Raw genomic sequence first — 20,069 nt, 5'->3', positions numbered from 1 at the left:
TGAGAATTATGCATGGTGAGCCTTGTGCAGTCTTCAGTGTGAAGTTTGATGTTTAATTGAACATCCACCCGGCTTTAATATGAACTTCTTTATTAAACTTACATGTGAATCTCTGCCTCTTTACTTCCATTCTCAGATCTTGGGCAATATTTAAAAATTGATCTACTACAACCTGGAAGAAATGGATAAATTCCTAGAAACACACAACCTTCTAAGACTGAATCGTGAAGAAATAGAAAATCTGAATAGGCTGATTATAGGTTATGAAATTGAAGCATTGCCTTAAAAACTCCCTCAAAATAAAAGTCCAGAACCAGATTGCTTCACAGATGAATTCTACCAACATTTAAAGAAGAGTTGGTACCTATCCTTCTCAAATTATTCCAAAATATTGTAGAGGAAGGAAGGCTTTCAAGCTTATTTTTTGAGGCCAGCATTACTCTAATTATGAAACCAGACAAAAAGACCACAAATAAAGAAAATCACAGGCCAGTATCTCTGATGAACATAGATGTAAAAATCCTCAACAAAATGTCACCAAACTGAATCCAACAGTACATGAAAAGAAATCATTCACTACAATCCATGAGATTTATTCCAGGGATGCAGGGATGGTTCAACATCCACAGATTAATCAACATGATACACCACGTTAATAAAACAAAGGATAAAAATCATATGATTATCTCAGTAGGCACAGAAAAATTATCGACAGAATTTAATATCCATTTGTGATAAAAACTCTCAACAAAGTGGGTATAAAATGAACATATTTAAATATGATAAAGCCCAAATATGACAACCCGCAGCTGACATCATCCTCAATGGTGAAAAGCCGAAGCTTTCCCTCTAAGATGAGAAACAAGACAGGGATGCCTAGTCTCACCACTTTCATTCGACATAGTACTGGAAGTCCTGGCCACGGTAGTTAGAAAAGGAAAAGAAGAGGCATCCAAATTGGAAAGGAATAAGTAAAACTGTCACTATTGCAGATGGCATGATACGCCACCAAAAAACTATGAGAACTGATAAATGAATTCAGAAAAGTCACAGGAGACAAAATTAGCACCGAGAAATTGGTTGCGTTTCTATACACAATAATGAGCTATCAGAAAGAGGAATTAAGAAAACAACCCCCCTTAATAGTTGCATTAAAAAGAACAAAATATCTAGGAATAAACTTAACCCAGGAGGTGAAAGACCTGTACTCTGAAAACTAGAAGACATTGATGAAAGAACTTGAGGAAGACACAAATAAATGGAAAAATAGTTTTCACGGTTTGGAAGAATTAATATTAAATCTTAAATCAAATCATGACATTAAAAAGCCAAATACCTAGCATATAAAGAAATGCTCACCTTCATTAGTAGCCCGGTGCAAATTACAGTGAATTATCACCTCACATCCGTCAGTTTGGAAAGATGAGGGAGTCTGAACAGAATGTGGGCAGTCACGCGGGAAAGGCAGAGTGCTCATCTACTACTGGTGGCCGTGGGCAGGTGCAGCCTTACCGGCCAGCAACCCCTGTGTGCTTGGTGACTTTCAGAACGTGTTCTTGGTGACCCCGTGATCCTCCTGTGGTGCACAGCCCTGAGAGCATGCACTTGATGCACTCTGGTTCTCGTGATCTTGCAGCCCGACTCCTGGTAGGAGGAGATGTTCCTCGCTGCGCTGTGATAGCAAAAGGGAAGAGGCAATCTATAGCTTTGGTGATGCAATATAAAACCACGTAGACCCAGAGTATGAAAATATATACCTCTCTTCTCTATGAGCTTTTTTAATTTTTTTTTTTTTCAACGTTTATTTATTTTTGGGACAGAGACAGAGCATGAACGGGGGAGGGGCAGAGAGAGAGGGAGACACAGAATCGGAAACAGGCTCCAGGCTCCGAGCCATCAGCCCAGAGCCTGACGCGGGGCTCGAACTCACGGAGCGCGAGATCGTGACCTGGCTGAAGTCGGACGCTTAACCGACTGCGCCACCCAGGCGCCCCTCTATGAGCTTTTTGAAAAACAACATGTCTAGCATTCATGCGCTTTCTGTACAAAAATATGGCATGCCTGCACCTGAAGCACAAAACAAAAATAACGTCTCGCACTTGCGAATGTGTATTGTTTTCCGGTAGAATTAAAAGGAATTTTTCTTACATAACTGAATACTTTCTACAAACCGAGGCCCTAAATGGCTTAATTGTATTATTTAAATGTGACAGCAGTGTATTTTGGGACATTATTTAAGAAATTTAGAATACTTTATGAAAGCTGCAAGCCTTACCTATTATTGTCACCACAATGTGATGACAGCAGACGGGGAAGGGGGTTTTTCCTAAGGCTGTACTGGTCATTTAATGATAGTTAACCACTGAACCCTAGTGTTGCCTTCCCATGCTGCCCGACTAAATAAGTCACTGGCTCCCAAGAACTATAGCACATAAATGCTCTAAGTTGAAACAGATAGGATGGTCTGCACACTCCAGGCGCTTTAAAGGAAGGTTTGAATATGTTAAAACTTTTTGATAATGTTGCAGAATTGTCCTTCAGAAGGCCTGTGTCTCATTTGCACACTTTCCCACAATAATTACTCGATTTTAAAGTGGATGAGCCTGTTACACTCATAACACAACAGCAACCCAATCATCATCACACAAGACCCTTTGCCGAACTGATGGGCAAAATCGTTAATGCTGCTTTAGTCGGCGCCTCTGTAATTATAGATAAAGTAAGAGAGTCGTTCTTCTGTGTGTGTGTGTGTGTCTACAGTGATGCTCGGGTTTTCTTCTCCGTGTGCTTTCTGTAGCAACATTACACCAGCAGTGTCTGGGCTAGGAATTCTCCTCCACCCAACTCTGCTTTCTGATTCCATGGAATGCCCTGACTCGTAGTAAAGGTGGGTGGATATCAGCAGGCTCGGCAGGCATCTCGGTGTCTTCAGTAGGCCATATGCTACACCGTTGCTCCCTAGAGCTCAGGGCCGTGATGGGGCCCAAGAAAGGCAGCACATGCTGGGAGCTGGGGCCTTTTCACCTCTCCTGTGTGCAGCTGGATCATGGTGTGAGCAGGAGGATAGTGGTGGTACAAATGAAGGGTGACCCATACACAGAGAGCAACGAAAGAAACCAAACACTGATGAGAGGGCAGAAGGAGCCTGAGCATCAAGCAGTGAAGTGCAAACAGAATTGGGATCAGCGAGGAGAGGTCGGAAGGTGGGCTCAGCACAGGTACAGGGATGTGTTCTGTGCTGTTCCTGGAAATGTGTTGAGCACGGGAGGGCCTGGGTCTGTCCCATGGCTCGAGGATGACTGAACATCAGCAGCAGATATGAGGTGACCTATCCCATCTGAGGAACCACCTTCCAAAGGCCCTTTTGGGCTTGTGAGGACACCAGGGTCCAATCTCTTGGTGCCTTCATGTCCACACCTGTTTCAGGACCCACTGGAAGGTCACCTGGTCTGACCTTCTCTAGGATGGGTCGGGACTTGGCTGGGCAGCACCTGTGCTGAAATAAGTCTGACTCCGGATTGCAAAGTTCTTGCAAGAACCTGCTCTCCCATGTAGTTAACTTTGGTCTCCGAGTCTGAAAATGAGAGGCCAGACCTTGGAGTATCCCAAATAGTGAGAATTCTTGTCGAGGCATCCACGGCATCCATGTTGTCCTGGTGTGGATGAACGCAGGGTTCACGTCCACTGTCAGAGGGAAGTTCGGTTCAGGTTCACGTTGGTGAGACTCCCACATGAATGGAGTTGCCCTTGGATGCTCTACTTCTAGATATCTTCCAGGTCCTGGGTTCTGAAAGGACATATCCATCTATTAGTGAAGTTACTTTATATTAAAAACTGTCAGAGAAAGGAAAGCAATTTCACCAGGCTCCTTAGTTAATGAGAGCTGGTTGCACATCAGACACTTTCCTTGGGCCTCTGGGCTCTTGCACAGGCTGCCATTCTTAATCATGTTTTAATTTTCAAATAAATTGCTTTCATTATCCTTTCATTTACAGTTCTATGTGTGCATCACTGCTCATTAATGTTTGTCAGCACTTTGCTGCAGTTGGTTTTTAAATAGCCGTGGCTGCAGTGCGGTAATTAAGGATGATCCATGTTGGTTTACAGGAATCGTTCTTTTTTGTGGTCTTTGAGAAAACAACCTAGAGGGTTGCTGAAACTGGGCCTTTCGATAGAAACACTTGAAGGCATGTGAGGACTGTGGCTCTCCTTGACCTTGATCTGGAGAAGAAGGTTTCCATGGTTCCAGCTGGCCCCTTCATCAGAAAGTTCATCTGGTGTGTCTGGCAGGGCTTGGAAGGCGTTCTTTTTGTTCCTGGTGGTTAGCCTCACCAAAGATCTCTTGGCCAACATGAAACCAAATTAAATTGTTTTGTAAATCCACTATTAAAGAACTCATTTCCCCCCAAAGGCTGATCTATCCAGATTGGAAACCAAGATATTTTTAAAGTTAAGTGATGAGCTCTTCTACTGGATATGTTTATTTCTAATGAAATTTTTGGGTATTGATAATGTATTTCAACCTGTGCATGGACCACTTTGGATTGTTGGGGTCCTGGACTGCGGGGTTCTCAGGGATAGCTGCACTGAGAGAGCCTTCCCATCGCTTTGCCTTAAATATTATGGCCCACTGAGTTTACAGGCCGTTCTTCCCATCGCTGTTCCTAAAGTGGGGGCATATCTCTTCTATTCGGTTTCTTATTCATCCACCAAATTTTTTATCACTCTTAAAAAATTGTAGTAAAATACACATAGCAGAATTTACCATCTTAACCATTTTTTAAAAGTTGACTTACTTAAGAGAGGGAGGGGGAGAAGGACAGAGAGAGAGGGAGGGAGGGAGAGAATCCCAAGCAAGTTCTACACTGTCAGTGCAGAGCCTGATGTGGAGCGTGATCCCACGAACTGTGAGATCCTGACCTGAGCTGAAATCTGGAGTTGAACACTTAACCTGCTGAGCCACCCAGATGCCCCCCTCCCCCATCTTAACTAGTTTTAAGTGCACTGTTCAGTGGCATTAAGTGCATTCACATAGTTGTGCAACCATCACCACCACCGTTTCCAGAACTTTCCATCTTCCCAAACTGAGACTCTGTCCCCATGAGACACTAACTCCCCATCCCCCTTCCCCAGCGCCCACCCTCTCCTCTCTGTCTCTATGGATCTGGCGGCTCCAGGGACCTCATAGAAGTAGAATCACAGGGCAGTTGTCCTTCTGTGACTGGCTTTGCTCACATAATGAGCATCATGTCCTCCAGGTTCGTCATGCCATAGCGGGTGTCAGGATTTCCCTCCTTTTCAAGGCAGAATGCTTCTCTGTTGTACATCTATACCACATTTGTTCATCCATCCATCTGGCGATGGACATTTGGGTTGCTTCCTGGCTACTATGAATAATGCTGCTGTGAACATAGGTTTTCAAATATGTCTTCAAATCCCTGCTTTGGATTTTGGTAAATTCTTACAAAAATCATTTCCATAGGCCAAGCACTGCAGGAAGTGGGACCCACCCTTCCCTACTGGAAGAAGACAGATGGGCAATTGGATGATTGCAGAATGCAGGGTTCACTGGGCACAGGGAGGGTGGGTGGGAGGGGGGGTTGAAGGCAGAGGAGAGCGAGAGGGACAAGCAGGTCCTCTGTGTTCCCAGCCACCACATGCTGAGGGATGGATCAGGCCCCTGGAACTGGGTGATCAGGACAGTGATGGCTGAAAATCTGCTTGGACTCCAGATAGTAGTAGTTACTCCTAGTAGTTAAAATTTATTTTAAACACACAAGTGTACTTTGTACAGAATTGAATTTCCTATAGGATAAGTTAATATTTTTTAATATAATTTACTGACAAATTAGTTTCCATACAACACCCAGTGCTCATCCCAACAAGTGCCCTTCTCAATGCCCATCACCCACTTTCCTGTCTCCCCCACCCATCAACCCTCAGTTTGTTCAATATTTTGAATACTAAAACTTCCAAGTTCACGTCTCTCTTTGGACTCTCTCTCTCTGAAGTTTATGTTTCTCTTTTTTCTTTCTTTTTTAATGTTTATTTACTTTTGAAAGAGACAGAATGCAAGCGGGGAAGGGGCAGAGAGAGAGAGAGAGAGAGAGAGAGAGAGAGAGGGAATCTGAACCAGGTTCTAGGCTCTGGGCTGTCAGCATAGAGCCCAATGAAGGGCTCGAACCCACGAACCACGAGATCATGACTTGAGCCTAAGTCGGATGCTTAACCGGCTCAGCCACCCAGGCGCCCCTGAAGTGTCTGTTTTTCTAACAATCATGTGATGGGGGAAAGGAAACAAAGGCATCTGTGCTGTTTAGAAGACGACCTTTCGAAAAGGCATTCAGAACCGTTGGCCGTCTGGCCGGCGGGGAGGTGGAGGAGGTGAACAGAGTGGGGGATCTCCTGTACGCCCATCGTGGTCTCCCCTCTGCACCCCCAGTGGGCCCGCACGCTGCTGGGGAAGCGGAGTGGCCGAGGAGCTCCAGCACCTGAATATCGGTTGTCTGGGCAACCCTCCGTGTGTCCTGGATTTGGTGGGCCGTGTTTCCTTGGTGCTGGCGGGCACGCGGGTGTCTCTGATGCCTCTGATGCCACTCTCCAGGCACACGTGTCCGGCTGCTTCCACTGAGAGCTCACAGGCTCGCTAGGCCATGCTGGGTCTGTGGGGCAGGGGGTGGCCTGTGCGTGCATCACCATCTGACCAACAGGCGGAGGACCAGGCCCCCTGTGGGCCAGAGCACAGGCCGGTGCTGCGGGGCTCGGGCCTGGGGGCCGCTCTTGTGGGCAGGCTGGTGGCCGTGCAGCCCCCGTCTAAGGAGGCGCTACTGACGCCGTTACCCCCTGCCCCGGGGCCTGCGGCTTCTCCTTGCACCTCCCCAGCCCCTCCCCTAGCCCACTCAGGTCCTGCTGTTTCTGTTTCTGCCAGCTTGAGAACAGAGCTGGGGATGAAGTGGGGAGGGGGTCTTGGGTCGGTTGACAAGTAGTTGGGGGCGTCCTTCGGAGGCTCATGGCAGGAGCAGGCCCTGTGGCTTAGCCAGTCTCAAGGCGCTGGGTGTTCCCCGTCTGCTGGGGGCTCAGCTGTGTTCCTCCCCTGGGCCGGGGCGCACATTTTTTGGGTAATTCGGAAGGTGGGACCTTCCACTGTGAGGAGCTACCTCAGGTGTGAGAGTGGAGGGGCCTGGGCCAGGGGAGGGAAGGAAGGAGAGGAGGGGGGCGCCCAGAGTAAACCGGGTTGAGGAACAAGGGCCCTCGGCTCCCTCCCTCTCCCCGACTCTCCTCTCTCCTGCTCTTTCTGTCTCTCTCTGTCCCCTGCCCCCCCCCCCCCCCCGCCCCGCTCTGGAAAGCGGGCAAGGGGCTCTCCAGTTGCTGGAATAAGAATGGGTGCAGAGGCGAGTGATGGATGGCTGTTTTTGAGTAACTGTCACCATCCAGATAAGATGAGGGCTAACAGATTCTCTTTTCCCTCATCCCACATAATGTGCCATTTTCGTTCAGTGCTGCTTACAGCCCTCAGTGCCAGGCCTTTCTATTCTTGTCTGAATAGTCAATGGAACGTTCCAGGCTGATAAGAGGAGCGGCCTCCGTTACTTGGCAACGGGCTGGAGCAGAGGGCTGCTGATGGGGAGATTAGCTGCCACAGATAAACTGCCTTTTTTTCCTTCCCTGCCGCTTATCTTTGGACCCACAGCAGACTGCACCAAACATGACAGCCCGCGGAGATTTGGGTGGTGTCTGAGCTCTCGACAGTGAGGTTTGCCGAGTACCCTCACGCCGGCCTCGGGTGGTCCCCCATCCCCAGCCAGGTCCCTGCCCAGAGAGCCCGACTTCCTGGGGATGCTTGAGTGTGGCCAGGACCTGGAGGTCCGGATCGGCCGTAGCTCCCCTGACAGGAAGCAAGGAGCCCGCTCAGCTCATTAGCGGAGGCAGGGTCCCTCCGTCATGTCCAGGAAAAGAAGGGAGAACAGTGCTGAAATCTCCAGAGCAGTGCCAATGTGGCTGTCCAGTCTGGGTCAAGGGCAGAAAACCAGAATTAACCCTCGCCTTTGGGACAGAGTCACCGCAAGTGAGGACAGCACCTGCCTGCAGCAGAGCTGTGCAAATGGCACACGTGTTGGTGGTTTAGATTGTGCTTTTTCATCTCGCAACTGCGTCTTTCTCCCAGTAAACTGCCTTTCGTGTCGATGAAATCCCTCAGGGTCCCACTGCTTGGGGAGTGCATCTTCCTACCAACAGGCACTGACCTCTGGATTTTAAAGCTGGAAGAGGTGTTCAGATTATCTGGCTCCAGCCTGTAATTTTCACAAACAACCAAACAGAACAAACACCTAACCTCTAAAGACTAGAGAGGCTCAGCAGCAGGTGAAGGTCACCTAATCCGGTGGCCGCAGAGCCGGGCTCCTCCAGGCCAGTCTCCGGAAGGTGCTTTCTGTTTCATGGGAGAAGTCTCAGCACCTGAGAGCCCAGACTGCCCGATGTTGCTCCAGCACTGCCGCTGGTCCCGATGCTGCTGCTCTGGCACTGCTGCTGGTCCCAACCCTGCAGCTGCTTCAACATGGTACTTAGAAAGTGAATAACGTCCAGCCAGGGTCTTTTTAGGATTGTTTACACAGCCCAATGCAATGTGCTATCTTTTGACTCTGACCTCACGTTTTATTGTGTTGTTTCTATTGAAGGAAACTGTGGATGCTAGAATATCCTAGCAGGGCCAGAGCGGGCATGGTGGCCACGGGCGTTGTCTTGGTGGGGAGTGGGGGTATGGGGGCAACCCCCAGTGGGCTGTCCGATCCCTCACTGCCTTAATTTTCTTGTCTGTGAAGCACAAGGGCCTGAATAAAATACACGCTATCATTCTCTTCAGCTCCCAGCAAAAACCCTGTATATTCTGAAATCACAAGGTGTGATTTGCTCACCTGCTCTCAGGTGCCTCGGGATGAGTGTCCTGTAGGTGGCCGGGCCAGGTCCATCCGTTTCAGGAACAGAGCCGAGGACTGGCAGAGCCACGTGGCCCGAGATGGTGGAAAGCAGTCAGGAAGGTTAATGTGTCCGTTGGAAAATCTATCGCTGTGCTCGCCTAGGCGGTGATCTTAAGAGGCGAGCTTTCTTTTCAGGAAAGGCTATTTTAAGGCTCAGTGTGATTTGTTTTTGCTGATCAACCTTGTGTTGGGGATTACCGACACCAGCCCGCCCCAGCCTCTCCCCCTGGAAAAGCTCTGGGGCCCAGGACTTCCTATCTGAGTGCTCCAAACCCTGCAGCTGTCAGGCCTCCTCTTCAGGGGTCAGAGGTCAACAGGAAGTTAAAATGCAGCGGTGCACGAGTGGCGGTGTCGTGTGGACCTAATCCTGCTAGGTGTGCAGACCTAGACGCGCTGCAGAAGGAGAAGGAGCCGTTCCAGGGGCGGCTGCAGCGCATCACAGCAGACTGTGGGGTCGGTGCGAGAAGCGCCTTCAGACACCTGCTCGGGGCTGGGAAGCGCGCACAGCTCCTCTTCTCAACGCTGAGCGTCCCCCTCCTGGGGCTCCTGGCTGTCTCCCCGGCCTGAGGTTAAAGCGCTGGATGTGAAGGCTCCTGGGTGGTGCAGCAGACCATCCCTGAGATACGTGTGAGTTCTGGAGGCTGACTCCAGTGGGTTTGCTTGCTGTCTGAAGGGGTCTCCAGAGCCAGGTCCCAGCGTTCACATGTGAGAGGGGCACCGGCAGTCCAGCGAGCCGAGGGCCACGCTGGGAGAGGGGCCGGGCAGCCAGCACCCACGTGGAGCGGACAGAAGTCTTGGCCTGTGTGGGTCAGGTAAGCAAGCGGCTCAACAGGCCAGAGTTTACCTTCAGCCGGGCCTCCTGCCCCCTGCAGACTGGTACCTTCTGGGGCCTCCTGGCCCCTGCAGACCGGTGCCTTCTGGGGCCTGTCCTGTCCGGGGACTTTCTCAGGGAGGCACAGAACGCCCGGGTCCACTTGGCTGTGCACCTTTGTTGACAGAGTCCTGGGCTCTGACCCTGTGACCTTCTGAAATGGACAGGCGTGGGAGCTGATAAGGCACAACCCAGCTCAGGCCTGAGATCAGGAGACGGTGTCTTCCGTGGGTTTGTGGGTTCCTGTGTCACTTCAGCATGATCCATCGGCTGACAGAAGACACTGGTGAACAGAGGGGTGTTTGAGGGAAGGACGATTCCAGTAAGGCCCTGGCACGAAGCAGGCACGTGACTTCTCGCCAGCGGAGTCTCAGATTCCTGTGGGTTCTGTTCTCCCCAGCGCCTCGCAAATGCCACTGGCGTCCACTCTGTGCATCCCAGCTGTGAGCCTTCGGCTTGTCGTTTGTGCTGAAGTTAAGGAAAAAGCAAAGTGTCGCTGCCAGCAGCACAGCCTCTCCTTCTCTTTCTGGGTGGATTCTATCTGGGGACTCTCTGTTTTTCACTTTTACTTATCCTAGAGCTAGCAGAGTCTGGTTTCCCACATGTGTATGCAATTCCAAGTTCTTGTGTGACATTTCAACCAACACTCCAAAGGGTTTCTTGTATTAAATTCCAGGTAGTGTAATTTGTGTTCAGAACCCAGATGCACGGTGTTGCGAGCAGTTACTTAACAATATGATGTGTAAGCGTGTGGATGGGAGGGGGTGCGCTTGTTGAGGGGTAGGCACGAAACGGCCCTACCTCACTGTGACTGGAGCCACCGCTCCCCTGTGGAACCAAGAGTCCTTGTAGCAAGGCAGCCTGACCCCGTGCTTTCCAGGTACTTGCCGTTCTGAAGACAGCCTCGTGCCTGCTAGAAGCCCCCTCCCCCGCAGACCGATGGCTCCTCCCATGCAGGTGTGGAAGAGCAGTCAGGAGACCCCGTGGTCCGGGGCCTCACAGCCATCCTCGGCTGGACAGCGATAGTAGAGCTCCCTGGCCTTGCCTCCTCCAGAAAGCCCTCCCTGAGCAGCGTTGACTTTCTCTAGCAGACCAGGCCTGTCTCTGGGCCTTTGCTTCCGGGGACTCGGGTCCTGGTGACCTCTTGATGCCCATGTGTGTCTCATCAGATGTGAGGGGGTGGTGTTTCCCTGAATCCAAACGGTTGGGCCTGGCTTGTGGACAGGGTGGGCGCCAGATGAATGCTCACTGGTCTGGACTCAATGAAATTTGAACTAATTCTGATGGCCGGAAGTGCCCGTGTGCCCCAATGAAAACCCGTCCCCCAAACGTGACTGTGGTGTGACCCCAGCAGCAGCTGTAACCGACCTCAGGAGCCCATGCAGCTCCTCTCCCACCTCCCGGTGGAGATGGCCCCTGCCCCGCGGGGCACCGTTAACATCTATCCACATCCTCATTGCTCGCTGAGAGTGCCCTGCTTTGCTGTATTCTTTTATTTTGAATTGCTCTTTGTTAAATTTTTAAACTGAGGGAAAATATATATAATTTAAAGCTTGCCATGTTAAGCTTTTTTTTTTAATGTTTATTTTTGCGAGAAAGAGTGCAAGTGGGGGAGGGGCAGAGGGAGAGAGAGAGAGAGAGAGAGAGAGAGAGAGAGAGAGAGAGAGGAGACACAGAATCGGAAGCAGGCTCCAGGCTCCGAGCTGTCAGCAGTGAGCCCGATGCGGGGCTCGAACCCACGAACCGTGAGATCATGACCTGAGCCGAAGTCGGACGCTTAACCGACTGAGCCACTCAGGGCCCCCATGGTAACCCTTATTAAGTGTACAATTCAGTGGCAGTAAGGACACTAGCCTCGTCACGCAGCCAGTACCACCTTTCCTCTCCAGAACTCTGACATCGTGGGCACATTTGTGATACATGGTAACTATCAGGTGCTTTGCCTTTGAATTGATCTCACTGGGAAACATGGAGGCAGCTGAGCAGCGAAGCGTGTTCCTGCCCCTTGTCTCTCGTCAGCCTCGGGCAGGACTGGGAACGTCCAGGCTGTGCGTGGGCGGACCCCGTGTCTGAGCAAGCAGGGCCGGCCTGAGTGTCTGAAGGGGCAGCCCCAGCATGGTCTGTGGATCGCTGTCTAGTCGGGGTAGTTCACAGTTGCCAAAAGCCAGAATCTCCTGCTCACGCCCGTCCCCATTGCGCACCTGGGCTCCAGGCTACCGGAAGGAGCTCCGCGAGGCAGGTGGGCGCCAACCCCGTGGCCAGTGTGGGGATGGAACAGCCTTTGGAAGGGCCCTGGACTCTGCCTCTGGCTGTGGGTGGCTTGTCGCGGTGCAGACTCCAAACTGTTGCTGTAGGGACACCTGGGTGGCTTAGTCGGTTAAACGTCCGACTTCAGCTCAGGTCATGATCTCACGGTTCGTGGGTTGGAGCCCCGCGTCGGGCTCTGTGCCGACGGCTCGGAGCCTGGAGCCTGCTTGGGATTCTGTGTCTCCCTCTCTCTCTGCCCCTCCCCTGCTCTTGTGCTCACTTGCTGTCTCTCAAAAAAAAAAAAAAAAAAAAACAAATAAACATTAAATCTGTTGCTGGTATCTGTTGGCTGCAAACAGCCATGTGCCGGTCCGTCTCCCTCCCTCCTCAAACCCCCAGTGGTTGTTTCTTTCTTTTCTTCCGATGTGGGCTCAGGTGACCAAAACGGTGAAGGTACCTGGTTTGGCTTCCCCTGCCCTGGCCTGGTGCCGTCACAGCTGCACAAGTGACGGCATGTTAGTAGTAAAGGACGTGCAAACTCTAGGCCAGCCTGCCATTTACTGTGTGACCTCGGCAGGTCACACAACCTCTCTGGGCCCTCGTTTTCCCAACAGTGAAAGGAGACCATGACAGTTGAGCCCATGGCAGGTTGTCCTGGGATTACCTGAGTTGCGTGCGTAGGAGTGGTACTGGCACATCATAACTGCATGTAAACACGTTAGCTCTTACATCCAGAGTTGACAAACAGGGGACCCAGGGAATTTTGTTAATGAGTTTCAGAACAAGACATTCCATCACTGCAGTGTAACTAGTTTCTACGTCAGAAACTGGGACATGTGTACGGAAAGGAAAGCCAATGCTCAGGGTGACGACGGCCGGAAGGCGAAGGGGAACGTGACGGAAGAGGCCAGGCAGGGCTCGCGGGCGTCACGGATGCACGCTGTGGGGTTTGAGACCTTGGGCTCCTGCCTCTCTCTGCCTCAGTTTCCAGCTGGTATAAAATGGGACGGTGGTGTTTCATCAGAGTGTGGCGGGGGTTTAGAGTTCTAGCACATAAAAGGCTTAGGAAAGTGGTTGGGGCCTAAGCGCTCAGTGGCAGTGACGGGACCGGGTTTATTTATTCTTATTGCCGTCTTCACTGTCCGCCCACTGCCCAGCCTGGCTACCAGCCTGGGGCTTCTGAGCCACATTTACCTTCCCAGACCGTACCACACTCCTCAGGCGATGGGAGAAGTTGGTCCCCAGTATTCACAGGAGGGGTGGCAGAGCGTCGTCACGCCCCAGCTTGAGGACCGAGGCTGACTCGCAGCTTCCAGACAGCCGGCCCCTCTGTCTGTCCCCGGCCAGGCTGTGCACAGAGGTGTCCCTGGGGTCTGATGGGGCAGGTCCTTCCTACATGGCCCGTGGACACCCTGAACAGCGTGGTGGGGGGAGGATAAGCTACCTTGGGAGGAGGGGAGAGAGATTAGGGTCCTACAGGACAACAGAGGGGAGGCCAGAAAAAAGGAAAGGGTGCTTTAGCTTGGAACAGCATGACACTGGAGGGCGGGGCTTTTACGCTAGCCTGCCTGAAAGGTGGGTGCAGGCATCTGTCTGCAAGTGAGGGGGGGGTGTCCCTTGGCCTGGTTGTGGCCAGGCAGTCCCCAGTGTGCATGGATGGGTGTAGAAGTCTGTGCACATGTGTGTGCAAGCATGTGAGCTTGTGTGGGCGTCTACATGTGCATGTCACTGACTCCCCTGCCTCCCTGGGGAACACCAGCACCATCTCCAAACTAGGGTCCAGGCAGCTCTGTGGATATGGTTTTTGGCCTGTCTGGGCTTCCCAGGAGCTCCCCCACCAACTGTCCCTGTGAGGATCCTGTGCTGTGGGAAGGTGACCACCAGGGGTCGCTGTTGCTGCTTCATCCTGCTGCCACCTCGGTGCCAAGTTTGATGCAGGGTGGGGGTGAACCAGAACCCGGTTTACAAAATGTAACGTACTTCCTAGATGGCAGCTTATGGGTGCTCAGATACAGCAGGTACACCCACCGTGGGCTCAGGGACTGGGTGCCCCAAAACACATCTCTCTGAGCCTGTGTGCCGTTTCTGAGCACTGGGTTAAATTCCTGGAACGTCCCAGGAGGGCCTTGTGGTCAAACCCCCTTACCACTTCCTGTGTGTCCCCTGCAAGCCCCCGGGAGCTGCTTTAGACAGACCCCTGTTCCTTTTGTCCCATAGGGTTGACCAGCCATTTCACAAGGTGCATGAATGCATTTATTGTTCACTGTATGCAGTATTTTGAGAAACTAAATGTATGTCACAGGCCATTGTTTCTATGATTATGGAAAGAGGCAAGGCTGATCCCTGGGCTAGACCTCCTGAAAGCTCTTGTTTTTACCCCTGCAAGGAGATTCTGCATACGGATGATTTACTGTATGTTTCTCTCCTGCCCCATAATTATTTTAATGCCACCTCTGACACACCCTCATTTGCAAAGACTTTATAACTGTGACACCTTTTCTGCCGATCCCTTCTAGCTCCAAAATCAAGAATATTGTTCTTAGGGTTTCCAGGGAACAAAGATAATACGTTTGCACATGCATATTATTTACATGAATAAACTATTTACACAAATTATTGAACAGGTATGTGCTTTGCAATAATTTCTAAACGTGCCCTAAACTAATTATCCCACTCTGAAAATCTAAATAAGGTGATCACATTGTGTTTGTGAATTACCTAGTCTCATTATCTCTTCCCAAAGAAATAATGAAGAAATGTAAAAAAGATGCATAAAAAAATTAAAAACAGGGACAGACAGAAAAATAAGAGAGGATTGAATATGATGGGTGCAAAGAAAATGGTTACTTCCTTAAAAAGAAAATGCCACCAGAGCCTGCACAACAAGATCAGAGACGTGACGAGAACAGCCGGTGACCAACAAGAGGGTAGAAAGTAGAAGGTGGGTGGGTCCTGTCCTGGGGTCTGGGGGATTCCTTCCCTGTCTGGGCCTTTACGAAGAGACACTGACGATGCGGTGAGGGACGTTTCTCAGCAGGTGTACGATGTAGACTCCACAGGCTTTTTTTCAGGATGCCCTTTAATGCAAGCCTGAGGTGAATTGCGTGACGGACGCTGAACAGAGATGGTTCTCTCCGAGACAGACCTAAACCCACCTGTTCAAGCCCACAGCCGCTTGGTAGTCTGACCTGCTGGTCTGGCTCATTCTCTGAGAGGCCTGCACTCTGCAGTCCCCAGAGCCACAGCATCCTGAGAGTAAAGGCCAGTATCTCTGAACATGAACATGCCTTCCCCAGAGCAGAGGTCCTCCACCTGTGAGGCTGGGGATGGATGAGCTGGGGGAGGACCAGTGCTCTGAGCCTGCGCGGAGTTAGAGGGGGAGGAGGTGCCGTGTTTGCTGAGAGCACGGAGGAGCAGGCTCCTCCACGAGCCCCCTGGGTTTGTTCTCAGGCTCCACCTGAGCCCCCTGGGTTTGTTCTCAGGCTCCACCTGAGCCCCCTGGGTTTGTTCTCAGCGATCCCTGGTCCTGCCTCCAGCCGGGTCATGTGCTGGGACTCGTGCACTTCTAAATCAGTGTGAGTTCCAGCAAATTAGGATTCCGGTTGATGGTGGTATACATTTCTGTGGGCACCTCAGCTTTTCAAAAATGTTTCTTTGTTTTGAGAGAGCGAGAGCGAGCAGGGGAAAGGCAGAGCGGGAGAGGGAGAGAGACTCCCAGGCAGACTCCACACTATCAGCACAGAGCCTGACACGGGACTCGAACCCATAAACTGTGAGATCATGACCTGAGCTGAAACCGGGACGCTTAACCGACTGAGCTGCTCAGGCGCCACTCAGCTTTTTTTCGGGCAAGTGGAAAAACACCGGTTAATCGGTCACAGATATTTATTGGACCTACAGTGGGTGCAGAGTAGTGTCAGACGTGGGAGCTCTAAGAGGTGTAGCTCTGGTGCCTGCCTCCCAGGAGCCCATGGTGCCCGGAGGTGTGAGGAGAATGTCAGTGCCAGAGGGATGTGGAGATGTGTGTGCACACAGGTGTGCACACGTGTGTCCTCTGCAGCCTGGGGACATGCACAGCCCCACAGACCGAGGGAGAAGTGAATTCTGGAACGCCGGGCCAGGAGCGGGGCACAGCCACAGGCCTGCATCAGTGTTCAGGGGACAGTGATGTTGATGAGTGAAAATGACTTCTGCCTGTGGGAAGAATGCTCCGAGGAATACTGGTTAGAACAAAGGTACAGACGTTACGAACAAGCTGTTTTTTTCACATTCTTCAAAAAAAAAAAAAAAAACCAGCAAAGAAATCATCAAGGTCTCTCCTTCTAACAGGAGAAACCCACCGCCCAGTTGTAGATGGCCGTCTGGTCAGTGACACTCAACTGGGACGGCGGCAGCTATTTTCCGAGGATTGCAAACATCCCTTGTTTTTCTGTTTAAAAGCGTGTAGTCTCGGGTTTCCAGAAGCGGTGGAGACCCAGTCTTCTGCTCTGCAAAATGAGGAGGGGGGTTGTCATCTCAGAAATTTGGTCTCGGGGACAGCCGTCAGCAGGTTTGGGGATTGTAAGCACGGTCCATGATTCTGTGGTTGCTGTGGTTACTGCCCACAGAGGTCTGGGAGGTGGCCTCCCCACGGAAGGATGCAGTGTCACTTGATTGGGGGCCATTGGGTCACCTCTCCCAGCTGGCAGCAAGACAGCTTTGTTTCTGCTTTGGAAAAACACCTGTTCCATGGGCTGTCCCTCGGAGTATTTCCTTGAACCCCAGAGGCTTTCTGTGCCGTGGACTCGTGGAAGAGGCTGGCCCACAGCTGGGTGGCATTGGTGTCCTACGGGTTCACCTCTGAAAAGACTGTGGATCTGTCCTGCTCTCTTACTTCTGTGGTGGTCCTCCTCGCTGAGCCGCCCTCCCCTGGACAGGCAGCTCACCCCTTGGTTTCTGGCAAAATGCAAAACCTGCCTGGAAGGTGCCAGAAGTTCCTGGAGGAGGGCTGAACCTCTCCGTGCCCTCAGGCTCTGCACACACCGCTGACTCGCTCCGCATCTGGGAGCTCAGTGCCTTGGTCCCAGAGCTCTAGCGACCGGACGCCTCCTGTCCTCCACAGAGCCTGCTCCCCTGCCTAGATGTCCCTGCCAGCCCTAGGTAGGCAGCCCCTTTCTGTAAATGTTGGAGCCCAACCGGCTGCTACTTTCCTGGGGTCTTTATGTGTCGGATGAGGTCAGTGCCCCGTCTTTGTGCCGCCCCGAAGCATGTCCCTCTGTAGCCTGTACCACAGTTACAAGTGAGTAGTTTGCGTGTCCACTTCTGCCCTGGATGCGTGTCCCACCGCTATCCCACCTGTCCAGCAGGGGGGACGTCAGAGCAGGGCGTGCGTTTCCTGAGGTTGGAGGATGAGGCCGAGCAGTGTGGGCAGGGACGGAATCCACTCCTTAGGATGGGGAGGGCACCGCAGATACACAGCATGACGGGGCTGGAAATTAGGAGAAGGTGTGGATGAGAGTGTACACACAGTCATCCAGAGGAAACAGAGAAAAAGGTGGTGAAGTTGTGTATTGAGAAATAAATAAGGAAATCAGGTTTCTGGTAAGGAGGTATTAACATATCTGTTTCCTAGATGAATTTATGATGTTGGAATGGCTGTATCCTTGGGTTCTCACACAGTGTGGCCGCTAGACAAATGGCAGGGCTGTCTATGTGTATACGTGTATGCACACACACACAGCATACGTGTCACGTGTACACAACACACATGCAAAGGCATGTGCACGTAACACTTGTAGATGCACATGCAAACACACGTGGACACAAGCACACACAGTATACACACATGTAGATGCACATATGTACACACGCCAACACGTGTGTCTGCACAGTACTGTGTAGCTAAAAATAAATCTGTGTATAAAAGTGGACCTATAGAGTTCACACCAGTGTGGTTCAAGGGTCAACTGTATATGCCATTCTGGAAAAGACACAACTTTGGAGACCGTAAAATGGTCAATGGTTGCCAGGGGTGAGAGGCATGGAGGGGTGAACGGGGGGAGCACAGAGGATTTTCAGGGCAGTGACACTACCCTGCGTGACACTATAATGGTGAGCACGTGCCACTGTGCTTTTGTCCAAACCCATCGGTGTACAACACCGAGAATGACCCTGATGTGAACTACAGACTTTGGGCGATAATGAGGCATCGCTGTAGGCTCATTGGTTGTGGCAAATGCACCACTCAGGCTGGGGGCTGTTGGTTTGCATACGTGAGGGCAGGAGGTATATGGGGACTCTCTGTACCTGCCCTTCAACTTTGCTGTGAACCTAAAACTGCTTTAAAAAATAAAAGTTTATTTAAAGGATAAAGTTTAAAGAAACGTACTGGGGAAAGGTCTGTCCTGCCTCATCAGCAAGGCTGCAGTCTAGGGGCAAAGAGAATCAATGGTTGGTTTAGTTTCAACATTTAAATCATTAAAACCAAATGACTAGCTAAAACTAAACCTAATTTTAAAAGCACAAAAATACTATGTATTATAGTATATATATGTGTTTTAAGTAGATAGTCGAGAGAGAGATTTCAAGAAAATCCAATAATTATTTTTCCAAGAACATATTTGCCACGTTGTGTGGCACAAACCAACTTTCAAGGGTGAAGCCGTTTATACTTCAGAGGCACTTAATTTACTTGGGATGTTCCAAAATAGATAGGACATGTCTTTGGCCATTTTTCACTGATGAGGACCTTAGCAGGTCACGACGCTCAACTGTAAAATGTGGGGTCAGCCCATCTTAATGCTCCTCCCAGTCTCTACATGTCACAGTCCTACTCTCGAGATACTCCATTTGTAAAGTGAAATGGGAGTTTCAGGTACATGATAGAGAGTTCTTCGCTTTTCTCTTAGCCTCCTGCTCCTCCCTGCCCCCTCGTCCTTCCCCACATGAACACGCCATCCCCAGGCACAGGGCTCTTCGCACAAGGCAAAATCAAAAGAACGGGGACACTTGCTGTCTGTGTTCACGTGGAGCAGATTGCCTGTCTCACTGGGAAGTGGCAGGGAGATGAGACCCTCCCTCCAAGAGAACCGTGACTGGGAATCACCGTGGCCGGAGATGGCCGTTGTGTTAAGTGAGTCACTCAGACAGAGAGAGGGGCGGTGCCATAGGGTGGAGGTGACCGGCAGAGCTCCGCACGGCCGAGGTGACCCACAGAGGTGACCGGCAGAGGTGCCCAGTAGAGCCCTGTGCGGGGGGCGGGGCCGGCAGAAGGGTCTGACTTTTCTGCATGGCCGTGCTGTGCCCGGAACGAGCAGCTGTGCCGGCTGTGTCCCCTGCTGTGCAAAGTCCCGGAGAAATCCACGACATGCTCTCCATACTTAGGGTGATTTTCTGCCGATCACACAGCGCCATCCATCTTAAGCACATATGGGACATCAGACCCGTAATCACTGAGTCAGCCTGGCACTGGGCGAACGTGTCTCTGACGATTAAACTTGTTGCACTTGAAGGCTTTTCCTCGGCTACACTTCGTGCAGTGAGACTGTTGTGAACAATAAGGGAAGTGTCTCCCCCTCCCTCCGGGCCTGAAGCTGCAGATGGCCGCCTGGCCCTTGAATTAGTCTTTTGTGTGTACGAAGGACAGTAATTTGGATGTTTGAACCCCCTACAGGAAGCTTATTTCAAAGTGAACAATTTGCCGAATAAAGACTAACTGGGGCCTAAATTAACTGGAGGGTGTGGTTTGAAAAGATGTTGATGAGCAGAGTGTGTCATTTTAGACAGATGGAACAGACTAGATAAATTGTGCCCGTTAGTCTCTCTTGTTCTGGAAGCACCTTGAGCAGCCCCACTGCCATTCCCGCGTCTGCCCCCGTTTGCCGGCCTGCGTGGCAGGTACTTCCACGATCCTCAGGCTTCCACAAATTCATATTTATATTTCCTGGGTGTTCTGTTTCTCATCTGGAAAACCGATCCTGAGTACTATCGGCTTTTTT

General features: G+C 51.1%; 1 protein-coding gene across 2 annotated transcripts in view; it reads left to right on the top strand.

Annotated features, from left to right (window-relative positions):
- The window catches only part of PTPRN2 (protein tyrosine phosphatase receptor type N2), an 805,972-nt gene that overhangs the window by 204,957 nt on the left and 580,946 nt on the right, over window positions 1-20,069 (top strand). The gene's annotated exons all lie outside the window — the stretch shown is intronic.

This window comes from Prionailurus viverrinus, chromosome A2 (assembly GCF_022837055.1).
Source record: "Prionailurus viverrinus isolate Anna chromosome A2, UM_Priviv_1.0, whole genome shotgun sequence".
Taxonomy (NCBI): domain Eukaryota; kingdom Metazoa; phylum Chordata; class Mammalia; order Carnivora; family Felidae; genus Prionailurus; species Prionailurus viverrinus.
Note: the sequence above shows the minus strand (reverse complement) of the source record. Positions and strands in the feature narration are given on the sequence as shown.